Raw genomic sequence first — 27,010 nt, forward strand, 5'->3', positions numbered from 1 at the left:
GGGCCATGTTCAATCTGGCCCAGCTCCACGCCACCAGAATACCGAGGTATCTAAAGCTCCCCCCACCACCCTAAACGGAAAATCCCCTAACCTCCTTTCCTGTCCCCTAGCTTTTAAAAAAAATTTAAAGTGCGCAATTTTTTTCCAATTAAGGAGCAATTTAGCGTGGCCAATCCACCGACCCTGCGCGTCTTTGGGTTGTGGGGATGAGACCCACGTAGACACAGAAAAATGTGCAAACTCCACACGGACAGTGACATCACTCTTTCCCATATTCAATTTATATCCCAAAAACCAGCCAAATTCCCCCAGAATCCCCATGACGTCCCCAATGGGTCTGAAATATACAACAGATCTTCTGCATACAGTGAAACTCTATGCTCAACGTGCCCTCCCCCCCCCCCCCCCCCCTCCACCCACCCCCGCCCTGCTCATCCCTCTCCAATCCCTCGATGCCCTAAGCGTTATTGCCAATGGCTCTATCGCCAAGGTGAAAAACAATGGGGAAAGCGGGCACCCCTGTCGTGTCCCACGTGTAACCCAAAGCACCCCAAATTCACTCAGTTTGTGCACATACTCGGCACCGGCACATTGTACAGAAATCAAACCCAATCCACAAACTCCTGTCCGAACCCATACCTCTCCAACACCTTGAACAAATACGCCCACTCCACCTGATCAAAAGCCTTCTCCACATCCATCACCACCACAACCTCAACCTCCTGCCCCCAAGAGCATCATAATCATGTTCAGTAACTACCGGACATTTGCCGACAACTACCTTCCTTTCACAAAACCGTCTAATCCTCCATAATCAACCCCAGCATGCAGCCCTCAATCCATGCTGCAAGCATCTTCGCCAGTAGCTTGGCATCGATATTCAACAACTATATTTGTATGACCCACACTGCTCCGTTTCTTATTCTTTTTAAGCATCAGAGATAAAAGCTTGCGACAAAGAAGTGGGGCGGGGGGGGGGGGAAAGAAAAGAGTTCCCCCCTCTCCCTCACTATTCACCCTCACCAGCAGTGGCCCCAGCTCTGCCCCAAACGTTATCCAAAACTCCACTGGGAACCCGTCCAAACCTGGGGCTTTCTCTGCCTGCATCGCCCCTATGCCATCCATCACCTCCCACAGCCCAATCGGGGCCCAGGCCCTGCAGCTGCTGCTCCTCCACCTTGGGAAACTCCAACCCATCCAGAAAACACGTCATCTCTTCTTCCCCCCACCTTGGGTGCTCTGACTCATAAAGCCTCCTAGAAAAGACCTCAAATACCTATTCACCCCTCCGGATCCATCACCACCTTGCCCCTTCATCCCTCACTCTACCGATCTCCCGAGCCACTGCCTGTTTCCTCAACTGATGGGCCAGCATCCTACTTGCCTTCTCCCCGTATTCATATACTGCCCCTCTGGCACTCTGCAACTGCCCCACCACCTTCCCCATAGACACTAACCCAAACTCCATCTGTCTCGCCTTCAAAACCCCATCTCTGGCATCACTGAGTACTTCCTATCCACCCTCAATATCTCATCAACCAACCTTGCTCTTGAGCCAGGGAAGTGGGATGGAAATTTTCAGAAATGGGAGGAGAAGGTGATTAAGACACAAAAAGATTTGTTTCTTCGTGGTCGGTTTGCAGGATTGAAGGAGCTGGAAGTGAAGTATGGGCTGGAGCAGGGGGAAATGTTTAGATACATGCAGGTTCGAGATTTTGCCAGAAAGGAGATACAAAACTTTCCTTTGTATCCTTGTATCCGGCCTCCATATTGCTGGAGGAGGTGCTGACGACAGGAGGACTGGAGAAGGGGATAGTGTTGACGGTTTACAGAGCTATTTTGGAAGAGGAGAAGGCACCACTGGAAGGGATAAAAGCAAAGTGGAAGGAAGAGTAGGGAGAGGATATGGAGGAGGGGTTCTGGTGTGAGGTGCTCTGGAGAGTGAATGCCTCCACCTCATCCACGAGGTTGGGGCTGATACAGCTGAAGGTGGTATACAGAGCACTCCTCACGAGGGCGAGGATGATCCGATTCTTTGAAGGAGTAGATGTGTGTGAACGTTGCTGGGGGGGGGGGGTGCTAATCACGTTCATATGTTTTGGTCCTGTCCAAAGCTGGAGGGTTACTGGAAGGAGGTTTTTAGGGTTATTTCTAAAGTGGTGCTCGTGAAACTGGACCCGGGCCACCGGGAGGCAATATTCGGGGTGTCGGACCAGCCAGGGTTGGAAACGGGTGCGGAGGCAAATGTTGTAGCCTTCGCCTCGTTGATCACCCGAAGGCGGATCCTGATGGGTTGGAGAGCAACCTCTCCACCCTGTGCCCTGGCGTGGCGGGGGGACCTGTTGGAATTCTTGACTCTTGAGAAGGTTAAGTTTGAACTGAGGGGAAGGATGGAGGGGGTTCTACAATTCATAGGCATTATTCATTATGCACTCTCAAGAACTGGAAAACATCGAACATTAGTTGGGGCGAGGGGGGCTGTGTGTGTTAATGGTGACTATGGGTGATTCCGGATTCCTTTTTGTCATTTGTTTATGTGAACATGCGGGCGAATGTTTGGGGTTTGGTGGGAGGATGGGATCGTTGTTATTGATATGGGGATTGACATATTTGTTACTGATTATTGTTTATTGTTGGTGGGTGAATATTTGGGAGAAAGTGAAAAAGGAGAATAAAAATATATTTTTTAAAAACAACCTTGCTCCACTCCGCCCTCTCCCTGTGTACCCAAATTGAAATAAACTCCAACCCAACTACAGCTTTGAGTGCCTCCCACAACGTGGTGGCTGTGACATCCCCTGTAATATTCACCTCCACGTAGCCCCGAATGGCAGCCCTCACCTGCTCACACACCTCCTCATCCGCCAACAGCCCCACATCTAACCTCCACTGCGGCTGTTGGGCCTCAACGCAAACCAACCGCAAAATCCACCCAGTGCGGCAGAGACCACAATCAGCGAATACCCTGAGTGGGCCAACCCTGCCAGCAGCAACTTGTCCATAAATAAAAAATTGATCCGGGAATACACCCAGGGCACATGGGAGAAGTATGAAAACTCCTTTGCCCTCAGCCTCCCATATCTCCACAGGTCTGCTCCCCTCCATTTAAAAAAAATTGATCCGGGAATACATCCAGTGCACATGGGAGAAGTATGAAAACTCCATCGCCCATTGCCTCCCAAATCTCCACAAGTCTGCTCCCCACCCACCCACATGTGCTCCATGAACCCCCTCAACCCCCTAGCCACTGCTGACTTCCTCAACGACTTCGGGCTCAACCGATCCAGGCTCGGATCCAGGACCATATTAAAATCCACCCTCCCACCATAATCAGCCAGTGCATATCTAAATCCGGAATTCTCTCCAACACCGCCTCAAAGTTCATATCATCCCAGTTTGGGGCATAAACATTAACCAGGACCACAGGCACCTCCTCCAGCTTACCACTAACCACCACAAACCTATCCCCGAATCAACCACAATGCTCCTCACCTCAAAGATCACCCTCTTATTAACCAACACCACCGCTCCCCTCGTCTTCATATCCAGCCCCAAGTGGAACACTGCCTCACCCATCTCTTCCTCAGCCTCGTCTGATCCCCCAACTTCAGGCGTGTCTCCTGTAAAAACACGTCCACCTTCAGACTCCTCAGATGAGTGAACACACGCGACTATTTAACTGGTCTGTTCAACCCTCGCACATTCCACGTGACCAGCTTGGTCGGGGGTCTCCCCTCCCCTGCCGATCAGCCATGCCCCTTCTTGGACCAGCCCCTGGCCTGCATCACGCGCCCCTCCAGGCGTCCTCTCGGATGTACACCAACATCTCTCCCTTCCCAAATGCGCCACACCAACCACACCCATGTCAGCAGCCCCCCAAACCCCTAGCAAAGATCCAACCCCATTCCACCATCTCCGCCCCCCCCCACGCCTTCCTCCTGGCAACCCCCCACCTTACTTCCGTTAACTAACCCACCCTGCTAGCATGGTGACCCCCGCCCATGGCCTGTAACCCCCCCCCCCCATTCACTCCCCAACCACTAACAAACAAAGAACAAAAAGCACACTCGCCATCGCCGCTCCCCCGTCAAAACCCACCCCACAATACCCAGCCCAGACATTTTACCATACACACAAAGTTTCTCTCCAAGGTTCAGTGTCCCCACACACCTCCCAGTCCATGGTCTCTCAAAGTCTACCGCCTCCTGGCAGGGGGGGGGGGGGGTGCTTTGGCAGGGCTGGAGGCACTGGTGGGGGATGGTCCGGGGGTGGCGAGCCTGGTCAAAGGGGGACAGCTTTTGCCAGGCCAGGTCCGCGCGCGGCCGGAGCCATGTTGCAGAACCACAGACCCAGCAATTCTCCGGCCGTATCCACACGGCCCATCGAGTCTGCTCCGCCATTCAATCATGGTTGATATTTTTCTCATCCCCATTCTCCTGCCTTCTCCCCATAACCCCTGATTGATTAAGAACTTACCTATCTCTGTCTTAAAGATTTGGCCTCCACAGCTTTCTGCGGCAAAGAATTCCACAGATTCACCACCCTCTGGCTGAAGAAATTCCTCCTCATCTGTTTTAAAGGATCGTCCCTTTAGTCTGAGATTGTGTCCTCTGGTTCTAGTTTTTCTGACAAGTGGAAACATCCTCCAACGACCATTCTTAAGGCCTCGCAGTATCTTGTAAGTTTCAATAAGATTCCCCCTCATCCTTCTAAACTCCAACGAATACAGATGCAGAGTCCTCAACCGTTCCTCATACGATAAGCTCTTCATTCCAGGGATCATTCTTGTGAACCTCCTCTGGACCCTTTCCAAGGCCAGCACATCCTTCCTTAGATACGAGACCCAAAACTGCTCACAATACTCCAAATGGAGTCTGACCAGAGCCTTATATAGCCTCAGAAGTACATCCCTGGTCTTGCATTCTAGCCCTCTCGACATGAATGCTAACATTGCATTTGCCTTCCTAACTGCCAACTGAACCTGCATGTTAACCTTAAGGGAATTGTGAACAAGGACTCCCAAGTCCCTTTGTGCTTCTGATTTCCTAAGCATCTCCCCATTTAGAAAATAGTCTATGCCTCCATTTCTCCTTCCAAAATGATTACCTCACACTTTTCCACATTATATTCCATCTGCCACTTCTTTGCCAGTGTCGTAGCCTGTTCAGGTCCTTCTGCAGCCCTCCTGCTTCCTCTACAGATCTTTGTATCATCTGCAAACTTAGCAACAGTGCCTTCAGTTCCTTCTTCCAGATCATTAATTTATATTGTGAAAAGTTGTGGTCCCAGCACTGACCCCTGAGGCACACCACTAGTTACCGGCTGCCATCCTGAAAAAGACCCCTTTATCCCCACTCTCTGCCTTCTGCCAGTCAGCCAATCCTCTACCCATGCCAGGATGTTACACTTAACGGCATGGGCTCTTAACTTATTTCACAGTCTCCTATGCGGCACCTTGTCAGAGGCCTTCTCAAAATCTAAATAAATCAAGTCCACTGGTTCTCCTTTGTCTAACTTCCTTGTTACTTCCTCAAAGAACTCTAACAGATTTGTCAGACATGACCTCCCCTTAACGAAGCCGTGCTGACTCAGCCCTATTTTATCATGCAGACTAGGGGCTTTTCACAGTAACTTCATTGAAGCCTACTTGTGACAATAAGCGGTTATTATTATTAATTCCAAGTACTCCGCGATCCTATCTTTAATAATGGACTCTAAAATCTTACCAGTGACCGAAGTCAGGCTAACCGGCCTATAATTTCCCGTCTTCTGCCTCCCTCCGTTCTTAAACAGCGATGTTACATTAGCCACTTTCCAGTCCTCTGGAACCCTTCCTGCCTCCAGTGATTCCTGAAAGATCACCACCAATGCCGCCACAATCTCCTCAGCAATCTCTTTTAGAACCCTGGTATATAGTCCATCGGGTCCAGGTGATTTATCCACCTTCAGATCTTTTGGTTTCCCCAGAACCTTCTCCTTAGTGATGGTCACTGCACTAAACTCTCTCCCCTGATTCTCCTGGAGTTCTGGCATCCCACTTGTGTCTTCCACCGTGAAGACTGATGTAAAGTAACAATTCAGTTCCTCTGCCATTTTTTTGTTTCCTTCTATTATTTCTCCATTTTCCAGTGGTCCTATGTCTATTTTTGCCTCTCTCTTACCTTTTATATATTGAAAAAAACTCTTCCCATCTTCCTTTATATTACTAGCTAGCTTGCACTCATATTTAGTCTTCTCCCCCCCTAATTGCTTTTTTAATTGTCCTCTGCTCGCTTTTAAAGGCTTCCCAATCTTCTGGCTTCCCACTAATCCTCGCCACTTTGTATGCTTTTTCTTTTGCTTTTATGCTGTCCTTGACTTCCCTCGTCAGCCATGGATGCCTTGTCCACCCCTTAGCATGTTTCCTCCTCCTTGGGATGAATTTCTGTTGTGCTTCCCGGGGCCAGCATGGTAGCATTGTGGATAGCACAATTGCTTCACAGCTCCAGGGTCCCAGGTTCGATTCCGGCTTGGGTCACTGTCTGTGCGGAGTCTGCACATCCTCCATGTGTGTGCGTGGGTTTCCTCCGGGTGCTCCGGTTTCCTCCCACAGTCCAAAGATGTGCAGGTTAGGTGGATTGGCCATGATAAATTGCCCTTAGTGTCCAAAATTGCCCTTAGTGTCCAAAATTGCCCTTAGTGTCCAAAATTGCCCTTAGTGTTGGGTGGGGTTACTGGGTTATGGGGATAGGGTGGCGGTGTGGACCTTGGGTAGGGTGCTCTTTCCAAGAGCCGGTGCAGACTCGATGGGCCGAATGGCCTCCTTCTGCACTGTAAATTCTATGAAATTCCCGAATAACCCCCCCAAAACTCCTGCCATTGCTGTTCCGCTGTCTTCCCTGCTTGGCTCCTTTTCCAATCAACTCTGGCCAGCTCCTCCCTCATGTCTTTGGAGTTACCCTTATTTAATTGTAATACCGTTACATCTAATTGCAGCTTCTCCCTCTCAAACTGCAGGGTAAATTCTACCATATTGTGATCACTACTCCCTAAGGGTTCCTTCACCTTAAGTTCCCTAATCAAGTCTGTCTCATTACACATGACCAAACCCAGAATTGCCTGTTCCCTAGTAGGCTCTGTCACAAGCTGCTCCAAATAACCATCTCTTAGACATCCCACAAATTCCTTTTCTTGGGATCCACTACCTACCTGATTTTCCCAGTCCACCTGCATATAGAAGTCCCCCATGATTATTGTAATATTGCCTTTTTTACATTCCTTTTCTGTCTACATGATTTATTTTCTGCCACAAATCCTGACTACTGCCAGGGGGCCTGTACATAACTCCCATCAGGGTCTTTTTACCTTTGCGATTCCTCAACTTTACCCACAGAGACTCAATGCCTTCTGATCCTATAATCGCTCCTTGCTATCGATTTAACTTCAATCCTTACTAACAATGCAACCCCGCCCCCTTTGCCCATCTGCCTGTCCTTTCGATAGGACACATATCCTTGGACATTTAGATCCAGCCCTGATCCTCTTGCAGCCATGTCTCTGTGATGCGTACAACATCGTACCGGCCAATTTCACCATGCGCAACAAGCTCATTTACCTTGTTCCGTATACTGCGCGCATTTAAGTACAACCCTCAATCCTGCATTGACCACCTCCCTTCTCATACTTGTCGGAAGAAACCTTTCCTATTACTTTTAAATAATGGTCAAGCATCCCCCTAAAATTCACTGAAGTAAAAGTCATATTGACAGAGTAAAGCAACTCTTGAACAACATAAATACCACATGTATCGAAGTTAAATTGAAGTGCTAAGCAAGGTGTTGCAAAACTTGTGCAAGTCTGAAATTACATCTTTTCATTCTTTCAATTGATGCAAGTATCACTGAAAATGTTCACATTTGACGCCCATCTCATACTCCCCTCGAAAAAGTGGTAGTGAGCCTCTTTCTGGAATCTGTAATCCATTTGGTGTATGTAGGTGAGGAAGGGGGTTCCAGGTTTTTGGCTCAGCAATAGTGATGGAATGGTGGTACAGATTCATGTCAGGATGGTGCATGGCTTGGAGGGGAACTTGCAAGTTGTGTTGTTCTCTGCACCTGCTGCTCATGTTGTGAGTTTGGAACGTGCTGTCGAAGGAGCTTTGATCAGTTGCTACAGTGCATTTTGTGTATTGTACACACTGCTGCTACTGTGTGGCAGTGTTGGAGGAAATGAATGTTTAAGGTGGTAGATGGGATGCCAATCAAGTGGGCCTCTGTCCTGGATGGTTTCAAGCTTTGATTGGAGCTGCACTCATCCAGGTAAGTGGAGATTATTCTCTCACACTCCTGACTTGTACCTAGTAGATGGTAGACAGACCTTGGGATGTTTGAAAGTGATTTACTCAGTACTAAATTCCCACCTCTGACCTGTTCTTGCAGCCACAGTATTTAAGTGGCTGGTCCTGTTGAGTTTCTGGTCAATTCTACCCCCAAGATGTTGATGGTGGGGCATTCAAGTTTCACCCTTTCTGGAAGTATCTCGTCAAGATGCTGTCTAAAAGTTAGTAATGAGAGAAATTATAAAGTAATTTGTTTCAAAAACATAAACTCGCTTACAATATCAAGAATGTAGTTAATTCCGTTCTTTTATGATTAAAGCACATTTTTCTAAATCTATCAACTGAATTATTGCATATTGATAATGGATAGGATCACATCTTACCTGGTATTTGACTTCCTTTTTAAAAATATTTTTTATACTTTGATGAAATATGAAATTTCTCATGTTAAGAAAAAAACATATCATTATTTCAGAAATCATAATTTACACTTCACATTCTGAGTGGAAAAAGAAAAAAGCATTATGCAGTTAGGGCATTTAAAATAGCTTTGTAAAATTGAATTCCATCTCAAGAAAACTGTGTTGCATGGTGAAATATAGCTTCAATGGTATCTCTGAAAAATATTTCTGTTCCTGGAATTTTGATCGTCAGCTTTTAGTTTGATATTTCAAAGTTGGTTCAATTGGTTTCTTAAATGCAAAAGAAATTCTTCAACTTCATAATGATGTACATTTTTCATTTATGTAGCTTTTTTTTTAACAAATTTTAAAAATTGATTATAATCAAATTCAAAACAAAAAATTACAAAAGAAATAGGTTTAAATTTGCACTTATCTTTTAAATTAAAATGTTTCATTCTGATGATTATTTTTTTGATAAACTATCCTTTAATTTCTTTCCTTAGTCTTCTTGCTACAAGGCGGCAAGCAGCCTCTCTAACTCTGAATTTGCTACTGGCAAATCACTGTCCTGGGGAAGCTTCCCGTGATGATTTTCCCTCCCTTACCATGGACAAGTAGTTTCTTAAAGTAATACAGTTTAGATCAAGCAGTTGGAGCAATTCACTATTAAGATCACAAAATAGTTAAGGCCAAGAAAGGCCATTATGGCCCATCCTCTCACGTCCCAAAAGACGCGCTTGTTAGGTGAATTGGACATTCTGAATTCTCCCTCAGTGTATCCGAGCAGGCGCCAGAGTGTGGTGACTGGGAGATTTTCACAGTAACTTCATTGCAGTGTTAATGTAAGCCTACTTGTGACACTAATAAAGATCATTATTATTTTAAAATATTCGCCCAGAAAGATCATTAAGTTCCCACCACCCCCATTTCAGCATCCAATTGTTCCATAAATGATTCTATGGTTTTCAGCTCAACTGATCTTGATAGGCATTCATTTAATTATTTATTATGTTGCACACAGCTAAAAATTTCCTGATGTCAAATTAAATTTACTTTTTACAAGATGGAATCTTTTGCCCTCTTGTCAAATCCTCACAAGTTTAGTTTCAGTCATCTGGATTTACTTTTTCCATTCCCTTAACTAAATTACATTACTCCAAATGTTCATTGTGCTGATACCTCCTTTAAGTTCCCCAGTCTTGCTGCATCACTCAAAGACGTTTGTTACCAGCAGCTTTTCTCTGTACTGCCTCCAGAACATGAATGTTTGTCTCATGTCTGGGCAACTAGAAATGACTGCAGTATTTAAAGTGTATTCTAACCATAGCACTGTACGATTTGGTTACAACTTCCTATGACTCATGGTCTACTGTTTTTGCCATTTTGGCAACATACTGCTGGCTTCAATGATTATTTTGTTGCATTTGGTTGGACATATTGAATGTTGAGTCCACTAAGTCTCCTGTCACTTTTTAAACTTCTCCTTAGCTAGATATTTCAACATTATTCAAGGGTTTAAGTGTGCCATCTCCCTTTCCTTACTATGCACTAGTTCACACTTGTTTGTATTAAATTTAATCTGCCATCATTCTACCCACTTACATTTAAGTGTAACCTGTATTTTCGGAACTCTTTCTGCCAGTCTTTCTTTCTTTTGTACTTTACATCCGGTTCTTGAATCCAATTAATTTATGCAAATTATAAACAGTAACAGACCCATGGCCATACCTTGGGCCATCATTCAGCAGTTCCCACCCATCCCAGGAAAGCTCCCTTAAGGACTACAGTCACTTTCTTATCCATTCCTAAAGGTTAACTCTGAAGCAACACAGCTTTGAATTTAACAAAAGTCTTTGAAGTTAAACTCAAATGTTTCTGCAAGTTTAGGTACACTATATCATAGGGCATTTCACAGTCTGCTTGAAGTATCACTTCTTCAAAGAAATTGAAGGATCTACATCCTTCTGAACATATGCTAACTACTGTCTCCTCAATCATTATTATACAGATAATCAATTCCACTACATTACACATAATGAATCTGTGAATTCCTGTGTCTGTTAAAACCACTTGATAGAATATTGGTGCGACTTTGGTCCAGTTCAAACATAGTGGTTGGTGCCTCCTCATTATTCAATGTCTCACCAGTCACCTCCCTTGTCCATTTTCTGAACTTGCCGCTTCGTAATTCAGGGTGTATTTAGAAATTGAAACAGTATTGCAACAATACCACATGGCAGTACTTCAGGATTACTCAATTCACAATTTAAAGCAATGTTAGGCTATTTTACCAAGCACAGCATCACAGCAAATCATAATCAGTTTCGCATCTGATCCATATACGTGTGTCCTTTCTTACAGTGCACTTAAGTTGGCAGGAACACAGGCTGATTGTTTTTCCCCTCCAACTCAGGATAGAGTTGCTCTAAATTCATGTTCATACCTTTATTCTTCCGGCCCTCAACTTTCCGTGTTCTCAGAGAGGAGTCTGTGCATACCAGAGATGCTAATTTGCATTGCTGGCCTGTACAAATGGACAGCTATAACAAAAAAGAATTGGCATCGGTGGGCAGCACGGTGGCACAGTGGGTTAGCACTGCGGCCTCATGGCGTCGAGGTCCCAGGTTCGATCACGGCTCTGGGTCACTGTCCGTGTGGAGTTTGCACATTCTCCCCATGTTTGTGTGGGTTTCTCCCCCACAACCCAAACGATGTGCAAGGTAGGTCGATTGGCCACGCTAAAATTGCCCCTTAATTGGAAAAAAATGAATTGGGTATTCTAAATTTTTTTTTTTTTAAATTGGCATCAAAATGCACAAGCCCTTTAACCACCAACAGCATTTTGTTGCTGTATGCAAGGAACAAACCCTCTGAAGACACTACTCTGTTTCACTGGAGGTACCATTGTAGCTTACATACAGTACCAGAGCATCTCTGGAGGCATGATCGAGGCATCATTGTTGTAGCAGTTACACAGGGGCTACCAGGGCAGCGTGGTGACAGTGGTTTAGCACTGCTGCTTCAAAACGCCAGGTACACGGGTTCAAATCCAGCCTTGGGTGATTGTGTGGAGTTTGCATGTTCTCACCCTGTCTGCGTGGGTTCCTCTGGGTGCTCCGGTTTCCTTCTGTATGAGCGGTTTCAAGACCTGTGCATTGAGTCAGCTTCCACGTGGGATTCTTTCCTGTGGCTCAACTCAGTACAGAGAGCAACAGACACATCAGCAACCTGGATAAGATGGTTTATTTATTAATCCAAGCTAGGTTATGTGTACACGGAGATGAGATCTGGATAATGCCTAGATCTATCTACTAAACACCGATAAAAACACATCAATTATACAATTTCCAAAAATCAATAGCCCACCCCAGTTGGACTCAATCCAATCCCTGAAGCTGTCATGTTTAAACCTTATCCAATAAAACTGTGATCAGCCCATGATTGAGCCGCATCCTGTTAGCTGTGTTTACAAAAAAGCTTGACGTCAATCTTATCATCCTAAGTTGTTTTTTCCCCATCTCAGCATCCTCATTGTTCATGAGGGCCAGGATGGCAGAACTGGCATCCTCTTTACTCCATGGATTGTTTCCGAAAGCCAGGATATCAAAAGTGACTCCCTTTTCGCTTCCAGAGGATATCGGAGGCCACTGATAAAGACTTGTGTTTCCTAGTAATTTGCTGATCACACACCTAGTGTGTCTCAAAAACACAGCTAGCCTAGCCTAAATCCCATCATGCATTGTGGCCCTGCTTGTAGCCAGAGTTTGATTAGTTCTTATGGCTATGTCATAAAAATACATGTTTTAAATGGTTAATAATGATTACTCAGTACACTTCCTATAATTAATCTCAATCCTTAATAAACTAATTTATGTAAAACTATTCTAGTGGCATCCTAGCTATTCAGTTTTAAGAGGTCTCACCGCTGGACCCCCCTTCACCTCCCACAGTCCAAAGATGTGCAGGTTAGGTGGCTTGCCTGTGCTAAATTGCCCCTTAGTGACCAAAAATGTAGAGGTTACATGGATTTATGGGAATAGGGCTAGAGATTGGACGTAGGTAGGATGCTCTTTCAGAGGGTCGGTGCAGACTTAATGGGCCAATGGCTTCCTTCTGGACTCTAGGGAACCCATTTAACTACCCCATTTGCATCTAATCACTTTGTGGTACCCATATTGGTGATCCAATTCACATGCGATATTAAAAAGTTAAATGAGAATGCCAAATCAGCTTTTACAGAAATAAATATTTTATAGAATAGGTTTGTCATAAAACATAGGTTCTGCATGTACTACTTCTGCAACAGTCAGTAAATCATGTGCAGGTGTACAAAATGTACAGAATCGCCAGGATTTTGGCCTATAAAACTCCCAAACTACAAGATAATTTGTACTGAAAATGTGGAGATTTTAAGATTTTAATTGAATTTAAATATTACTTATTACCTAATCTCTTCTGTTGTTCGAAGATTCTTTTTCAGATTTATATCCCAAACTGTACAGCTTTCCTCAAAACATTTACAGGGTATTTTTCAAATAAAGTTCTTAACTATTTATGCTATTCACAATAATCATCAACATAGAGTTATTTTATGTTTACAGTAGCAATGTCTTCATTTAAAATATAAAACTTACATTGAGTACAATGAATTAAAATATATATTGGATTTATAATATTGCTTTGTTTGGTGCAACAAGCACCATTTTGCTTATTTTCCTGAAACAAGTGTATATATCTCCCATTTTACATTAATCTACAACAGCAACCTCCATAATTAGAGAACAGTTGAAGGAGTGTACCATCTGTTCTTTTATCTCCATAGCCCTGGGGAGCTGGCCTTTTGTGCACAGTACATTGCCTCAAAGAACTGGCATTCTGAGAGACAGAATTTAACAATGCAAACCATCCAGGCTCACAAAGGCAGCTGCAAAGTCTTCCACCACAATGGACACCTGTTTCACATGGAGATAGTCTGAATAAATGTTGCCTAAATTGTGAACATATAAGTAAATCATGCTTTTTTCCCCATCAACTCGTAGTGTCATATTTATTGCTTCAAATTTCACATCTGAGGGAAAGAGCTGTTCAAGGAATAGGAATCCATTAATATTCAAGCAAAGCCAAAGTATTTCTTTATAACAGAAAACCAGAATAATTCCTTTGTAGAAATATGGTTGAGTAACTTCAAATGTTACTGCTTTCTACACAATTACTGTTTCAGAAATCTCCCTGTTGATGTTTGACGATATATTCTTCGGAATGCTGGACTACAACAATAGTTGGCCCATATTTATTTCTGCTGGTAACAGTCTTTTGACTTTAAAAACTATATCCAAATATATGTACTGAGTTTACAGTTCTGTTGGTAGGTCCATCCTGGATATCTTCCTTCAGTTCCTGTAACAGTCTGTTTCCATCCCCTGTCGGAGCCAGCCGGTCAATATTTTATATCCTCAATTATTCGGTCATTATGCTGTGGTTGGATTAATGTAACCACTGAGAGTATTGATTAGAAAGAGTAGGTGGAATAAGGGAGTACATAAGGGTAAATGAAAGGGCCATGGGGAAACTGGGCTGGGTTTCTAACACATGCAAAGGAAACTGTGATCATACAATGTTGGGGGGGAATCAGGATTAAATTCAGCCAGCCACACTAATGCAGTATTAGTGACTAATGGGTGGCAGGACAGAACTCAATCCAAGTAGGGTGTGATAACATCAAAGGGGAGAAAATTACAGCTAACAGAAAGAACAATAATCCCCCTCAGCCCCAAAAGCATCTTTAGATAACATACATTTAACAGAGCTATAGAATGTCATCTCAGCCTTCCCTTCAATTCCACAGGGAAATTCCACTCAGCAAAAAAGGTACTGCTAGCCATCTTAGATTCCCTGATTCTCTCTCCCTCACAGATTTGCACATTTGTATGATAGAAATGGAAAGAGTAAGATATATTTGATTTCAAAAAATACTGATTATTACAAAATTCTTTGCAGTTGAGGACCAGCTCTAACATGTTAAAACATATCTTAAGAACGGCTTGTGAAGGCGCATATGCCACTTAATCTCATGGACAGACACACACTACACAATAGAGATATTATTCATTTATTTTAACTCAGATAAAACACCAACATGGATTTTGGTCAAAATAAATACATTTACGCTTTAAAAGGAGGAAATGCAGCTAAACGTTTGCCAGTTAGCTCATTTTAATTTGAAAAATTAATGACTAATTTAAAAAGAAAATGAATTATCAAAGCAGTTCATATTATTTTGTCAAAAATATTTATTCACACTCATTGTGTTTCTTACAGATCTAATCATATAATAAACTACGCAGAGGAAAATCTATTTGAATTTATCTGCATTTATTTCATATTTGTCAATAACTTCATAATCAAGTCTAGAGAGACCATGTGCACTGACTTTTGACTCAAAAGCAAATGTTATACCTTCAAAAATAAATAAATAAAAAACTATTTTGCCATAGTGTATAGCCTTTTAATTTGAAGATGTATGAAAAAATATCCCATTGATTGGTCTGGTATTCTTAAAGGCATTAAAACATAATAGTTTTTTTTAAATGTGGAATTGCTTGATATACCAGTAAGAGTGCAGATTTGCACTTTCTGAAGACTAAACCATATCACATCACTTAAAAGTTGTGACTCTTTGCTGTAGCCTCCCATTTAGGTCATTATTCTATTGCACTTTGATTTATATTTAATAAAGGAAAGAGTTTTTTGTACTGAAGGCCTGAAACCATTGCTATCTGCCCATATTATAGATATTGCATAACCAAACTACTCCTGACAGTAAAGGAGGTATTATCAGTGAATATGAATAAATATTTATGTAGAAATATTTTGAATTGCTTTGTAACCAGATTGTATCATATTAATTATATTGAATAAGAGATTTTTACATTAGAGTACCTTATATGTACCATTTTGAAAGATTTGTATCCAATCCTTTCCTTTTTTTAAACTGAAAGGTGAAAACACCTTTCTACCACACGCCTAAGGATTTAAAAGTCTGATCTGCAAGCATTGCTATGTTACAACAGCTCTGTTTTATAGTGAATGTAATTTGAGTACTTTAGGCATTCTTCCTAATTAGCACCCAACCTGGCAACAGATGGATGCTCTAGTCTATCTTTGTACAGTGGTCACTACTCTACCACCAAATGCCAGCTGTTGCAGCCAATTACAGTGCTCTCTATTAGGTCTAAAGTAGCCACATCAATTATTAAAGTACTGCTGAAGGCTGTGTTAAAATTATGCTGGCAAGCAAGAATTCTGAATCACTAAGGTAGCAAAATGCTACCCTGCTTCAAAAATATGATTAATGTTACATGGATTATTAAATTAATCCTGGAGACCCGTTGTCCTTTCTTGATACAATTTCTTTCATGCGGGTTAAAATACAATTTTAGGATTTTAATGATTATTATTTGAAATTTTCTGCAGGCGTTGCGGGAAGAGGAAAAGTATATCACGTTTCTCCTGAAACATGGTTCTAGATTGGAACTTTAATTAAATAAAAAACAACTAAATTGTACCTGTCAAGGGATATACTAAATACTGAAAAAGTGGAAGGAAAAAGGCGCCACATCCTTCTGTCGCCACACCGGACAAAATCGATTGATTAGTGTAAAATAAAATTTACACTCGTAAGGAATTAATCCTTTGAAATACGGTTTGCAACATATATAACGAAAAAGTACTCGTTTTTAATTCCTTTCGCCTTTTGGTATCATTACAATTCACTCTTTAAATTATAACCATGCTTGAAGTAAAACTGCTCGCAGGATGCTAAGGTCTAATGGTTCTATGATATTTTAGAGTAAGAAATCGTTCAATAAATGTATTCTAGTTATACAGAGTAAAGTTACGTTGTCGATATTTGTGGGAATACTCCAAGCTTTTAAACTAGGGAAATTAAAGTATGATCAACTAAACTCGAAATGCATTTAAGAAGGTTGTAAAAAGGTGAATCAAAGCCATTAATAATCCCGACATGACCATCAGTAGTAGGTCCTTCATAAAATGTAAATAATCGGACTAAAACAAATAACAATTCTAACACGGCTTATAAAACTCGAATTTGCAAAACCAAACTGCGAAATCTAACCAAGCTTTTTGCCTTGTGTGGAAATTCCCCTTCAGTTTCCGACTAGATTCAGCTAACCAACTGAGCGCCCAGGATGGATAAACAGTAAAGTAACTGAAATTTGTAAAGTTCCCTGAAAGCGACATTTACTGGAAATTTTACGAATTTGCAACATTTCAGGCGCACGAACATCTTTCCCTCCGCTTTCTCGAAAGAACACGCAAGTTACATCAAGAGTAAAGGTATGTTGTCGCCCTTCCCCAAATCACACACCAAGCTCTCTCTGGCTGCTCACTTTCTCTAAAAGCTGCATCCCGGAACCTTTGCATGATGCTGAGGCTGCACGGAAAGAAAACTGCTGTTTACTTGGAATGGAAATGCAATCGAAGCCCTTTAAAAGTACACACTACCCGCTTCCACAAAAAATAAAAGGAGAGTGATGAAAAGACAAACTCACCTGGGCGAGAATACAGAGGAGGGTTTTTTGGGGGGGATGCAAACGTAGAGGGTCAGAGCAGGAGGGTGCGGAGATGATGATTAAGATACAAGACAGGGTTCGGACTGAAGGAAAGCGAAGGAGGGAATTCGGGGATTTTAATCAGGCCACACTACAAGTCAGGAATCACCCAGGTAACACACAAATATTTCGTTCTTTGCTCCTTTTCTGACACCTTCTTTCCTTTCTCCTCTACATAGGCGAAGATCGATGCAAGATGAGCCCGAGGCCGTGGTTTCTTTTTTTTCTCTGTGCTCGGTGTCTGACGTCTTTTGCAGCTGAGATTGTAACTGCCTGCCGGGAGAGCGGGATGGATGGGAGTGTGCAGTGACTTGCACCTCTCCTGAGCCCCACTTTCACTCGCAGCCACCCTCTGGCCAGACTGCGCTCCGGCTCCGCGCACGCGCAATGACTCGCTTTCACTGTCATTGGCGGAGGGATACCGCCTCCTCACCGCCCGGCCCGGTACCCGGCCCGTCACAGGGGACAGGGCGCGCGCGGGCCAACGGTCACCTTGCGGAGCGCGAGCGCGGCCACGAGGCGCCCGGCCGTCAGCATTAACGGTAACTGTGACCCAGTCAGTCAGAAGTTGGGGATGGTCACAACATTATTGGTAACTATTAGTGCTCACTAATAATAGCGACCACGGCGAGGAGTAACCTTGTCTTCGTACTGACAGCACAGGGATAACAGCAACACTTCGCTTGGTGGCGAATTTCCTGAACGGGCCGCATCCAGAAAGTTAGAACCGAAAAGTTCCCCCCACCCCCTGGCTCCATCCCCATCCCAAAGATATTCTGCCGATCAAAACACGGCAATTCCTTGCCAATCTAATTAGAATAATCCCCAGATACAAAATGGATCTAAAGCGGCTTAGACAGTTATCGCTCAAGAGAAGTCAAACTCATACCTATATTATTTTAAAGTGTGAACATTAAATTTCGATTCATTCAACCCCCGTTCACGCACAAGAGGCAAACATGTTCAATAAGAACCCGCAAGCAATCAGGGAAATGTTTCCGTTATTAATGTCACGAATGCCAGACACATTTATTAAAATAAACTGCCTATCAGAGTGAGAATAACTTTTCAGAGCGCTCAGAAATGCAATAAACATTCACAGAAAATAAACCTACTGCAAACGCAATTGCGGGAAGCTCGTATCTGAACCTGGCCAGTTTTATGGGTGGAGGGATCGATAGCTTGAGAAGATTTAGATGTACGCATGACTACTCACTAACGTCCCGTGAATTTTTAAACCAGTTAATTTGTTTGGATGCAGTTTATGCATGTCCGTACAATTATGGAGAAAATTCAAGGCGCACAGTTAAATCATTCGTCAGTTTAACACTTTAATCACCATTATGACAAAAGAGGTACCAATTTATAATATTTTTTTTAAAATTACTGCCAAAATACCAACAGAGGAGCTAATATACTGTTGCAATAATATCCCAGTAGCAAAACAGTAACCGCCCTGCTAATTTTCTATTCCTGGGAAATTACTTGCATTTCATGAAACCTACACACATACTTGTTATCTGTCTGTTCTTGGAGCAGACATCTTTCTGAACAGCATCTGGCAGAAATATTGATCTCACTGCTGGCTGAGACAATGTTATAACCTTTCAGGGTCTAATCCTTGTGTATTTGTCGACTATCAAGGTTACTAAGGATAGCTATGAACTGATGGGGTGCCAAACAGCAACTTCAGGGAGATTCAACACAAGATTGACCATGACCAGTTGTTCCCAAGGAATCCATAAATTCCTGCATGTAAAGAAATGGCCCAACTTGCCAGGTTGGTCACGAAGCGCATCACCTCCATACTCCCAGAACGCCTTGATCCACTGCAATTCTCATACCGCCGCAACCGTCCACAGCAGACGCCATCTCCCTGGCACTAGAGCATCTCGACAACAAGGACTCCTACATCAGACTACTATTTATTGACTACAGCTCTGCCTTCAACAACATAATCGCAGCCAAGCTCATATCAAAGCTCCAAAACCTAGGACTTGGCTCCTCACCCTGCAACTGGATCCTTAACTTTCAAACCCAGGCATTGTAAAACTCAGGGGCGCGACTGCAGGTGGGTGGCGGGTGTCGGGAGGGTTGCGGAGCCGTCCGTTGCGGCGCTCCAGATCGTGCAAATCGCGCGCAACAGCTGCAGCCGCCAGCTTTTAATAATGCCAGCTGCGAGCTGCATTCAAAATGGCCAGGAACAGATTTTAAAAATTTGGCCGCACTGTGCATGTGTGCCCGATCATCGGTGCGCATGCACAAAACTGTGCATGTGCACCGATGATCAGGCACGCATGCGTTGTGCGACCGCATTTTTTAAAATATATGGCCGCAGCCTTCTTTTTTTCCAAGTTCAGGGGGCCAAAGGGATAGTCTTCGGGGACCCAAAACCGTTTCCTCCATTTTTGTCTGCAACAAACAAGGTAAGAGAAAATGGTGGGACGCGCATGTTGGCCGGCGTGGGTCCCGAAGGTCGGCTGGTGTGGGTCGCGAAGGTCAACCGGCATGGGTCGCGAAGGTCGGCCAGGTTGGGTCCCGAAGGTTGGCCAGTTGGTAAAAATGGGTCCCCAGAAAAAAAGTTTGAAAAACACTGCCCTAGAGCTCCTTGAGAGGGGTAAGGCCTTTCCTCTTTGGTTGCCCGGAGGCGAGTCCTGCGTGGGTGGAAGTCGGTGGTGCCACCCAGAGCCTTGGAATGATTGAGTAACCTGGTAGAATTCCTGCAATTGGAGAAGATTAAATATACCCTTAGGGGGATGGGGTGGGGGGGGGGGGTTAAGGGAGGGAAGATAGGCTGAGGGGAGGAATAGGGTATTTAGGGTTGTTGCTGTTACTTTGTTAAAATAAAAATGAAAAACTGATATATTTTGTGAGGGCCACGAAGAATCCAGCACGAGTTTTAAGGATACAAAGAAATAACATTTATTTACAATAACATATATACAGCAGCAGCAGCAGCAACTTCCCTTGCTGCTCACTCCTTCCTGCTGGTTCCAAACTGGCCAGCTTTATGCAGGGAGTCTGCTAATGATTTCTCCGCCCCCCTCATTGGGGAAGCTCATACTCCCACAGGATTGTGGGATTGTCATTAGTCCCCAGCCAGTGGTAAGCAGGCAGGTTATAACATCCCCCCCCCCCCCCAAAGTCCAAGGAATCCACCGAAGTCCCTGGCGAAGGAGGGTGTCGGACTCGTTTTGCCGCAGGCCAGACTCCATTTGCACGAGGCGCTGGATCGGGCGGCGTGTAACGAGTCGGAGACCGGCGCTTCCGTGATGAACGGCGTAATGGTTGTACATCCACGGGCCTTGGGCCCGATGATTCCCCCTCTGAGGCGTCCTGTGTTTCCATCTCGGAGTCGGAGTCTGCTGCCTCCATCATCTCGCTATCTCTATCTCCGCACGCTTCTGTAATGACCGGCGCAGGCTTTGAGTGAGGCACCAGAGGAAGATTGTGAGAAATACCTTCCATTGTGTCTGGTCTCTGTGGCTGTAGAAATGAGCTCCGGGGGCAGGGAATCTTTGTAAGGGATAGTCTTCTGGACGGAACGTCGTCTACATGTTTGCGCTGGAGACAACCGTGGGCTTGCACCTGGTAAGAGATAGGTCCCATTTGCCGAAAGATTACGCCAGGGACCCACTGGGCACCACCAGCAAAATACCAAACGAACACTGGGTCACCGGGTGCAAACTGCCGAATCGGCCGATGCCAAGAAAAACCATGTCCCTGCCGTTCTTGTGTGCAGCGTACTTTTGCGCCAATGTCCGGGAAAACCATGCTAAAGTGGGTGCATAGTCTCTGGCCCATTAGGAGTTCTGCGGGAGCTACCCCAATCACCGCATGGGGGGTGGTCCTATATGAAAACAAAAAACGAGCCAGTCTCGTGTCCATCGACCCGGAAGACTGCTTCTTTAGGCCTCGTTTGAATGTCTGCACTGCCAACCCATTTGAAGCTGGGTGGTACGGGGCAGTGCGGATATGGCATATGCCGTTCATCTTCATGAACCTCGCAAACTCCTCACTTGTGAACGGAGTGCCATTGTCCATGACCAACACCTCGGGGAGGCCATGCGTACTAAAAGACAAATGCATCTTCTCGATTGTTGCGCAGGACGTTGTGCCTATCAAATTATGCACCTCTAGCCATTTAGACTGGGCATCGATTAATAGAAGGAACATGGATCCTTGAAAAGGGCCGGCGAAATCCGCATGCAAGCGCGCCCAAGGCCGCCCTGGCCATTCCTAGTGATGTAGGGGCGCGACCGGCGGAAGCTTCTGATGCTCCTGGCAAATGGAGCAGATTGGGGCCACCTTCTCAATGTCAGTGTCGAGGCCTGGCCACCAGACATAACTCCGGACCAACATTTTCATTTTGGTCACACTTGGATGTCCATTGTGCAAGTCTCTTAGTTTCAGCTCCTTTCCTTTTTCCGGAACAATCACGTCCCCCACAAGAGGATGCCGTCTTCCACGCTGAATTCTGACAGCTTGGAGGAAAATGCCCGCTGTCTGTGCTACCCATGTTATGGGCAAGGCATTTTCAGAACCCCAAAATGTATCATGGAGTTCAACCAACCTCCCCCTTTAATGTATTTGTTGCTTTTCCTAGCACACAGCTTGTTCCCTATATATAGTATAATTGTAGAATTTAAAATATAAAACCTTATATGCATTCATGTGAATTTTAAATATCATATCGGGTAAGCAAGGAGAATTGGAGCAATTTAGCAGTTAGGAATCCTGTGGCAAGTAACTTGCCTCCTGACTCCCCAAAGCTTGTTCACGATGTATGAGTGTTATAGGCGAGGCGTTTTCAGAACCCCAAACTGTATCATGGAGTTCAACCAACCTCTCCCTTTAATGTATTTGTTGCTTTTCCTAGCACACAGCTTGTTCCCTAGGTGTGGGGTTACAATTATAGACACGTGGGTTTTTAAACACAAAACACTGTTTATTCCATGAACTCAACTTAACATCTTAAATAAACATTGGATCTCTTAACACCCCTTACTTCAAAGATAACTCAGAAAATATTGCAACAGTAAATATGTTCCTCAAAATGTTCCTTCAAACTTCCAAGAGACTTAACACCTTTAAACAGAATCACATCAGGTTAAAGGCTTTACTATTATGAGTTTAAATCACCCAAATGATCCAGAGATAGTCTTTCATGGCAGAGATCACAGCAAATCCAGCTCATTGCAAAACACAGACACTCCCCAAGCTCTTTTCCTCCAAACTGAAACTTCAAAATGGCTGACCTGAGCTCAGCTGCACCCACTCTCTGACATCACTGTTTTCTTAAAGGTACATTGCTTAAACATCCATGTCTTAAAGGTACTCTCACATGACACCTCCCCACAAGAAAAAAAAATAAACCCATCAACTTCAAGATGGTTTCATTTTTCACTTTTGCACCATCCACTAAGAAATGCACACAGTAAATATACATTTTCATTTAAAGAAAACAACACACTCAAACAGGTATAATAATGTAGTCCATTTTTCTTTGTTCTTCTTCCTCCAACCAAAAACCTTCTCAATTGACCAGATTCGTGACAAAGCATCGGCTATCACATTTTCCCGTCCTGCCACATGTACTATTTTTAAATGAAATGGCTGTAACAATAAACTCCAGCGAAACAGCCTTGTATTGTTATTCCGGAATCGCTCCAAAAACGTCAAAGGATTATGATCAGTATATATAATGGTGTCAGATGGATTGCTGGTCACATAAATGTGAAAATATTGCAAAGCCAGCACCAAACTCAAAGTCTCCTTCTCAATCGTCGAATACGTTTTCTGGTGAGAATTCAATTTCTTTGAAAAATAACCAACAGGCCGCTCTAGCCCTTTGTCAATGTCTTGTAGAAGCACCGCACCTACGCCCACGTCGCTCGCATCAACCGCCACTTTGAAGGGTTTGGTATAATTTGGGATGACTAACACAGGAGCAGTGGTTAACACAGCCTTCAGGCCGTCAAATGCCTGTTGACACTCCGCTGTCCACTGGAATTTGTTACGTTTCTTGAGCAAGTCCGTCAGTGGAGCCACCACACTGCTAAAATTTGGTACAAATTTCCAGTAAAGTTCACTCATACCAAGAAATCGTATTATTTCCCGTTGTGTCGAGAGTATCAGAAACTCCCCAATAACTTTTGTTTTCACATCCCGTGGGACCAGTCGACCCTGTCCGATTGTATGGCCAAAGAAAGTGACTTGGGCTTTTCCAAATTCAACATTGGCTAGGTTTATCACCAAACCCACCTCCTGAAGTCGATCGAATAACTCCCTCGGATGTTTTAAATGTTCTTTCCATGTCTGGCTGAAAACTACCAGATCGTCGATGTATACCGCACAATTGGGTAATCCTGAAACAACTGTATTAGTTAACCGTTGAAATGTTGCTGGGGCGTTTTTCACACCAAATGGCATAACTTTGAACTGGTATATACCATCTGGAGTCACAAAAGCTGAAATCTCCTTTGCCCTTTCAGATAAAGGTACTTGCCGGTAACCTTTCAGTAAATCCAATTTGGAAATAAAAGTGGATTGTCCCACTTTCTCAATGCAATCCTCCAAACGTGGGATAGGATAAGAGTCCGGTGTTGTAACTGCATTCACCTTTCGATAGTCCACACACAACCATTGGGTACCATCTGGTTTAGGTACCATCACTATGGGTGAACTCCATTGGCAGCAACCCATTTCAATTATGCCATTTTTAAGCATACTTTCAATCTCTTCATTAACCTGTGCCAATTTTAAAGGGTTAAGTCTATATGGATGTTGTTTGATAGGAACAGCATTTCCCACATCTACATCATGTGTAGCCATTTTAGTACTTCCCAATGTATCTCCACAAACTTGCCCATGTGATATCAATAACTCTTTCAGGTCAGTTCGTTTTTCCTCTGGAAGATAACTTAACAATTTTTGAGACCATCCTCATTTTCCAATTTAATTTGAGGTATGTCAAAATCACAGTCATCTGGATTTGGTTTGTCACTGAGTTAGCATCATTAAAACCTCCTTTTTCTCTCCTTCCCTTTCAAAGTATCTTTTAAACATATTCACATGACACACTCGGTGAGTCTTCCTTCTATCTGGTGTTTTTACCACATAATTCACCTCACTTAATTTCCTTTCAATCTGATACGGTCCACAAAACCTAGCTTTTAAAGGCTCACCTACCACTGGTAACAACACTAAAACTTTATCCCCACTGGCAAAACTACGAACTTTGGATTTCTTGTCCGCTACCTGTTTCATCACATTTTGTGCAACTTTCAAATGTTGTCTAGCCAATTCACCTGCTCTATTTAATTGTTCCCTAAAATTTGACACGTAATCTAATAGTGCAATTTCAGGATTTCTCACCCACCAAGTTTGCCTTAATCAATTTAAGTGGTCCTCTTACTTCATGACCAAAAATTAGTTCAAAAGGACTACATTTGGTAGACTCATTAGGTGCATCCCTAATTGCAAACAATACGAATAGATTTCCTTTATCCCAATCCTCTAGATAATCTTGACAATACGCCCTCAACATTGTCTTTAATGTCTGACGCCACCTTTCTAATGCTCCCTGTGATTCTGGGTGGTACGCAGTTGATTTAAATTGTTTTATTCCTGAGCTATCCATAACTTCTTTGAATAACTTGAGGTAAAATTTGATCCTTGATCCGATTGTATTTCTGTGGGTAGTCCATATCTAGTAAAGAATTCAAGTAACTCCTCCACAATCCTTTTAGCTGTAATGGCCTCTGGAAACCTCGTAGACACATCCATTATAGTCAAAAGATATTGATTCCCACTTTTTGTTTTAGGAAGCGGTCCTACACAATCAATTATGACCCTCGTAAAAGGTTCCTCAAATGCTGGAATGGGTATTAAGGGCTCTGGTTTTATCACTGCTTGAGGTTTCCCTATCACTTGACATGTGTGACATGATTGACAAAATTTAACTACATCTTTATGTAGTCCAGGCCAATAAAAATGTTTCTGGGTTTTAGCTTAAGTTTTCCTTATCCCCAAATGACCTCCCACTGGTACCTCATGCGCAACTCGCAACACCTCCTTTCTATACCCTACCGGCAATACTACTTGATGAACGTCTGCCCACTTTTCATCCGTCTGCATATGTACAGGTCTCCATTTTCTCATCGAGACATCATTTTTACGGTAATAACACTCTGGTACACTTTCAGATTCCTCTTCCATATATGCTTTCTGATATATCTATTTTAGTTCTACATCTTTCTGTTGTAACTCCGCCAATTTTCCTGAACTAAAAATATCTGCCTCATCCTCCATCTGTTCTTGTTCTTTTTCAACCATCTGATCAAAAACCGTTTCTGGTAATTGCACTTCTACTTCATCCTCACTCTTTGATTTCTCCTCTTGTCTTAACCTGTGACTTTGCGACCTTGTTACTACACAATCCGGAAAAATCCCATGATATTCGTCCTTCAACCCTTCAGTTGTCTGATTTTCCACTGGCTTATCAACCACAGTAGTCATCACTTCCACCTGCGATCCAGCTATATCATTACCCAAGATAAACTGTATTCCTGGACAAGATAGTTTCTCTATTACTCCTACTACCACTTCATCACTCTTCACTGGACTTTCCAACCTTACCTTATATATTGGAACGCTACTCCTCTCACCCTGAATTCCACATATCACCACCTTTTCTGGCAACATTCTTCCCAAACTACATAATTCCTCATCTCTTACCATTAAAGATTGACTCGCCCATGTATCTCTTAAAATTGTGACTTCTTTACCTCCTGATACACATGAGTAAACTTTACCCACACAAGTAAATTCTTTAAGTACAGCAGGCACCTTCTTAACAATTACTTCTTGAACAGGCTGTACAATCGTTTGTACCTCCTTCGCTTCCCTTGGGCTTTCCTTTACCACTAACAAACCCCACTGTCTTATCCTGTTTACCACATCAGCCTTCCCAGTGCTTTTATTCAACCACCAACACTGTGACTTTACATGGCCTAGTTTATTACAGTGAAAACATCTGAAACTTTTCATTTCATTTCCACCCTCCTGGATTTCTTTTTTAATCTGAGGTACACTCTCTTTATTGTCTCCCATCAGATCACCTTTGCCTTTACCACTTGAGTATTTCTCATGTCCCCAGTTTCCATCCCTCACCGGCTGAAACTGATGTCGGAAACCAATCTTTGATTTATGAACTAATTCATAATCATCTGCCATTTCCGCTGCTAATCTCGCAGTTTTAACTCTCTGTTCTTCCACATGAGTTCTCACGACATCAGGAATTTAATTTTTAAACTCCTCCAAAAGTATAATTTCTCTGAGAGCTTCATACGTTTGGTCTATTTTCAAAGCCCTTATCCACCTGTCAAAATTACTCTGTTTGACCCTTTCAAACTCCATGTTTGTTTGACCAAATTCTTTCCTTACATTTCTAAACCCTTTGTATGTAAGCTTCAGGCACTAGCTCATATGCACTTAAGATGGATTTCTTCACCACCTCATACGTTCCTGATACCTCCTCCGGTAGTGATGCAAACACTTCACTAGCCCTACCTACCAGCTTTGTTTGAATCAGTAATACCCACATGTCCTGTGGCCATTGCATTTGTTTAGCTAGCTTCTCAAATGAAATGAAA

General features: G+C 43.4%; 1 protein-coding gene across 11 annotated transcripts in view; it reads right to left on the reverse strand.

The window, feature by feature from the left end:
- LOC140425059 (poly(rC)-binding protein 3) overlaps positions 1-17,716 on the reverse strand; it is a 377,151-nt gene extending 359,435 nt beyond the window's left edge. For 10 of the 11 annotated variants that reach the window (XR_011947754.1, XM_072508887.1, XM_072508882.1 and 7 more), the window contains exon 1: positions 17,295-17,716. The gene's annotated coding sequence lies outside the window, so the exon portion shown is untranslated. Of the gene's footprint in view, positions 1-8,398; positions 8,533-17,294 lie in introns of all 11 variants that reach the window. The other variant, XM_072508878.1, reaches the window with a different exon arrangement.
- Positions 17,717-27,010: the final 9,294 nt, after the last annotated feature.

This window comes from Scyliorhinus torazame, chromosome 6 (assembly GCF_047496885.1).
Source record: "Scyliorhinus torazame isolate Kashiwa2021f chromosome 6, sScyTor2.1, whole genome shotgun sequence".
Lineage (NCBI taxonomy): Eukaryota > Metazoa > Chordata > Chondrichthyes > Carcharhiniformes > Scyliorhinidae > Scyliorhinus > Scyliorhinus torazame.